This window comes from Felis catus, chromosome A2 (assembly GCF_018350175.1).
Source record: "Felis catus isolate Fca126 chromosome A2, F.catus_Fca126_mat1.0, whole genome shotgun sequence".
Classification (NCBI taxonomy): domain Eukaryota; kingdom Metazoa; phylum Chordata; class Mammalia; order Carnivora; family Felidae; genus Felis; species Felis catus.
The window spans coordinates 90,169,646-90,174,042 of record NC_058369.1 but is presented as its reverse complement, the minus strand read 5'-3'; the positions used below and the strand labels follow the sequence as shown (position 1 = coordinate 90,174,042).

The window sequence follows — 4,397 nt, the reverse complement described above, 5'->3', positions numbered from 1 at the left end:
TCCTTAACACAAAAGTCATGTTGAAGTTTAACTGAAGTTGGAAATTCTAGCCTCTGACAAAGGCACTTGTTTTACTTATTATAATGATAATGAAATAAAATTTTCATTTATGGAATAAAAAGCTCCGGCATGTCTAGATAAAGGAGGGATTATTAAAATTATCTTTCCTTAGTTTTGGTCTTGTAACCATTCAATCAATGTAATTTTTAAAGTTATTAAACAGCTCCATTGTAAAACAGTAACCAGCTTTTGCAAAATCCTTTTTATTTTCTGAAATGCAGTTTTGGAAGGAAAAGGACAGATAGTGACTAAGGTTTTGAAGACAGAGCTTATCTTTTCTGTTCCTAAAATAGTTTAGGGAATTGGAATAAAATTAGTTTTATAAAGTAATTTAACTATTTGAGATAGTTAGTTCAAAGTACACATAGGAATCTAACCTAATTTCAATACCAATTCAGAATTTTAAAAAGAGTTTAGACTTTTATACAGTAGACACATAATTAAAAACTATTAGTGCCAGAGACAAAATTACTATAAATATTATCTTCAATAATCTTTGAGAACACCAATAGTGCTTCAGAAAATTAAAATATTTTCTATTGCAAAAGGCCAAACCTTGGTTCATTCTTAAATTACCTTATCATGAAAGATATTAAAATAACACAGAAAGTTTGTCCCCAAGCCTTGAGTAGAGTAGGTCTGAAGTCAGTTTGCAATCACAAACTAATAAAGTAATTGAAGGGAACTCATAACAAGTTGTTTTTTTTTAATATTTTTAAAAATACTTTTTAGAATGCAGTTTTATCATCACAACACAAATATTTAAAGAATGCAAATATTCAAAAATGACTAAATTGAATAGCAGCTTTATTCATAATGTCTCCAAATTGAAGACAATTCAAAATGCCCCTCAACTGGTGACTGCTAAACAAAGTATGGCACTATATACAATGAATGCTGCTCGAACAACCAAAAATGGCAAACTGTTTATTTTTATTTTTATTAAGGTATGTTCCCTAACTCTATACAGCAACAGCAGAATGGCACGAAGTCAGCTGTGCGACAGAAAGAGCCAGGAATTCTTTCACACAAGAGTGGAACCAAGAAAGGGGACAATTCCCATTGACAGGTTTAGATATATAGTGCTGTGACCAACTACTGATATTCAAGAACAACAATGTATCTTGAATTGATATATTCAAGAACATTCAAGAATCCTACATGCGCATTTCTAAGCAAAAGAATAACTAAAGATTCATATTGTGTGATTCAATTTATATGACAATTAAGGAAAGGCAAAGCTAGGGAGAAAAACAGATCCGTGATTGCCAAGTGTTGTGGGTAAGAGGTGAGAGGATGGGAACATAGGGGATTCCAGGGTAAACACACCGTGCTCACAGCTACGTGACACTGTGCATTTGCTAACAGTGACAGAAGAATACAGGACAAAGCAAATGAGTTTGCCTGCATGTTAATTTTTGAAAAAGCCAGCTAGGCTGTGAGGGGAAAGATGGAATGTAGGCTGTGACAAATGAATCTGTCTTCCAATGAATTGAAAAGGACACTGAAGAATGGGAAAGAAGCTGATACATGTAACTTGGGAAAACAGTATTTTGAGTGGTTACTGTAGAGCTAAAGACTAGCTACAAAAACTCTTTAGTTGGTAAATTTGTTTCAAATAGAAGTGTGGTTTAAGAATTTTGAAGCTGTGTCATTTATACAGTAGGGTAGAAAATAGAAGTATATGCAGAATAGACAAGGATAGGCAGGTTTTTCACAGTAGGAAAAAAAAGTTATAAATAAGAAAAAGAGGGAAGATTAGAATGATCATGAGAACTGATGTCAGCTAAAGGTGTCAATACAAGCTCATGCATATATTATTAAAATGTATGTACAGAGAGAGAAATCAAAATGTGTGTGTGTGTGTGTGTGTGTGTGTGTGTGCGTGTGCATGTAGTATGAGTTAGTATATATACATAGCTCTCCTAGCTTTATGGATCAAGAAAAATAAGAAATGACATTCCAGCAACAATGAGCACACTGGTTCTAAAATTTCAGTCTCTAAATTCCACATACAAAAAAAGGGCTCCAGGACTACAGCAAGGAAAATACAAGATGATCCTGGAGCCTCTTAGAGTGCTAGAAAGTGAGAAAGTCCATAAAAAAAGAGGATGCATAGATTGGTGAGCAGAGGCATTGCATGTCAATTATTTTTCAGCACAACTAGGGGAGAAAAAAAGAGCTCCCAATGGCCAAGCTGGGAAAGTTCAAGCAACAAAAATGAATAAATAACAAAAATAAATAACACAAGTATTGCATTATAATCCAAAACCCAAATAAATACCCATGAATTAATAACTATTTAAATAAATTCTGGAGGAATCAATAAAAGAAGGACAGGTAATAACTTCTTACAGACGTGTGCTAATGATTAAATGTAAAAGGAATGAAGGATGTAGAAAATCACCACTTGAACACTACCTATGGATGCTAAATTAGTAGGTGAAAAATTAAGGAAAAAAACCTGGATATTTGCCTAGTCTCAAAGCACATCCTTCACATCATTTAGTAATTACAAAGGGAAAAATGGTAACTTTACAACTGGAGAATCCTAGAAGATGTCACTGCATCTAGGTGGTCATGGATAATATTAGCAGTATTGAATGCTGACATCATTGTACCCTCCTCATGTGAAAACTGAGAAGAGCACATCACTTCTCTGGTACCTTCCCTATAATGCATAACCTCCATCTAATCACGAAAAAACAGCAAACACAAATTGAGATATATTCTACAAAATGCCTCACCAGTTATCTTCAAACAAGGGAAGATCATGAAATACAAGGAGAGGGAGTTATAGAATGAAGTGAGCTAAGACGAAATGGCAACAGCATGTAATGTGGCATCTTGGATTGGATCCTGGAATAGAAAAGGGATATTAGTGAACAAACTGGCAAAAGCTGAATAGCTTCTGAACTTCAACTAATATTATTGTACCAAAGTTAATTCTTTGGTCATGATGAATATTCTATTAGTATATACAATGCTAATATAAGGGGAAGCTGCCTATAGGGTATACAGGAAATGGCTACATTTTTTTCATAACTCTTCCTTAAGTCCAAAATTATATCAGAATAAAAGTTAAAAGTGCTGTGCACGTCCATGAATGCACGTGTTTTCTTGTGACATAGTAACCACAATTTAATCTGAAAAACTATTTAGGATTCTATTGTTCATTTGTGCTTTGTCATTTCTGAATAACATTCAGAATTCAGAAAAGAGCCAGAATAAATTGGAATAGGAAATGTTCCTGTTTCCACTGTAGTTACAATCTTTGTCAGCATAATGTATTACTGTGTTACCACTTTCTTATTGATAATATTTTCAGGAACAGACAACATCTGAAGTCTAATATGTTAAATTTCCCAAATGCTTCATATTGGAAATATTAAAGATTGAGGATTGTGCTTTGCCAACCTTCTCATTATTCAAGATGCTATTTGGATGACGTTTCCATTCTAGTTGATTACATTCTATAAAACCTGACATTTTTAAAGGAGTAGACAATAAAACAGTAACTTGAATATCAATTGTGGCTGTTGCTAAATTATGCAGTTGGTTTTCCTCCAAGTTTTCAGGACCTGCAACTTTAACAAATAAGTATAAATATTGAACTTCTTCAGTCAATAGTTTTACTGAGCACTTAGTCTTAATGCTTACATTTCGGATGTGTGCTACTAATATTGTTATATACATTTCAGGAAATTTATTATGTTATTAAAGTGTTAGTTTGGCCTAGATACCATCTGCCAGAATGGTTGTTATCAAAGTAGTTACTAAGTCACATTGTATTTAACCAACGTTCCATATATTTGTTAGAAAATGACTTTTATAAATACAAACAATGTAACAAACTCAGTTGAGATGAATCATATTTAGAAAAAAAATTGTTTGAAGTGTCTGGGGCTCATTTTTTTTTATTACAAATATTCTATACTGGATCTCTGAATCAACTCCCCTGAGAAACAAACCATCTATTTTTTAAAATTTAGATTTGATGTTTTAGAGCAGTTTTAGGATCACAGCAAAATTGAGGGGAGAGGGAGAACATTTTCTACACACCTCCTGCCCTACACATACATAGACTCCGCCCTTGTGAATATCCCCCCTACCGAAGAGAAAAATCCAGAGATGACCTATATTGACACATCATAATCGACTACCCAAAGTCCACAGTTGTTTTCTTTTTTTCTATGATTCATTCTTGTTGCTGTGTATCCTCTCAGTTTGGACAAATACACAGTGACATGTCTTTATTGTTATGATATTTTACAGAGTATTTTCAATGCCCTAAACATCCTCTGTGCTCTGCCTATTCATCCCTTCCTTCAGGTGAC

The 4,397-nt window shown here is 33.5% G+C and overlaps 1 non-coding gene across 1 annotated transcript; it reads right to left on the bottom strand.

Moving 5' to 3' along the window:
* Positions 1-1,007: 1,007 nt before the first annotated feature.
* LOC111559640 lies at positions 1,008-1,147 on the bottom strand. The gene has a single exon (XR_002740764.2). It is a non-coding gene; the product is annotated as a small nucleolar RNA SNORA46 (small nucleolar RNA).
* Positions 1,148-4,397: the final 3,250 nt, after the last annotated feature.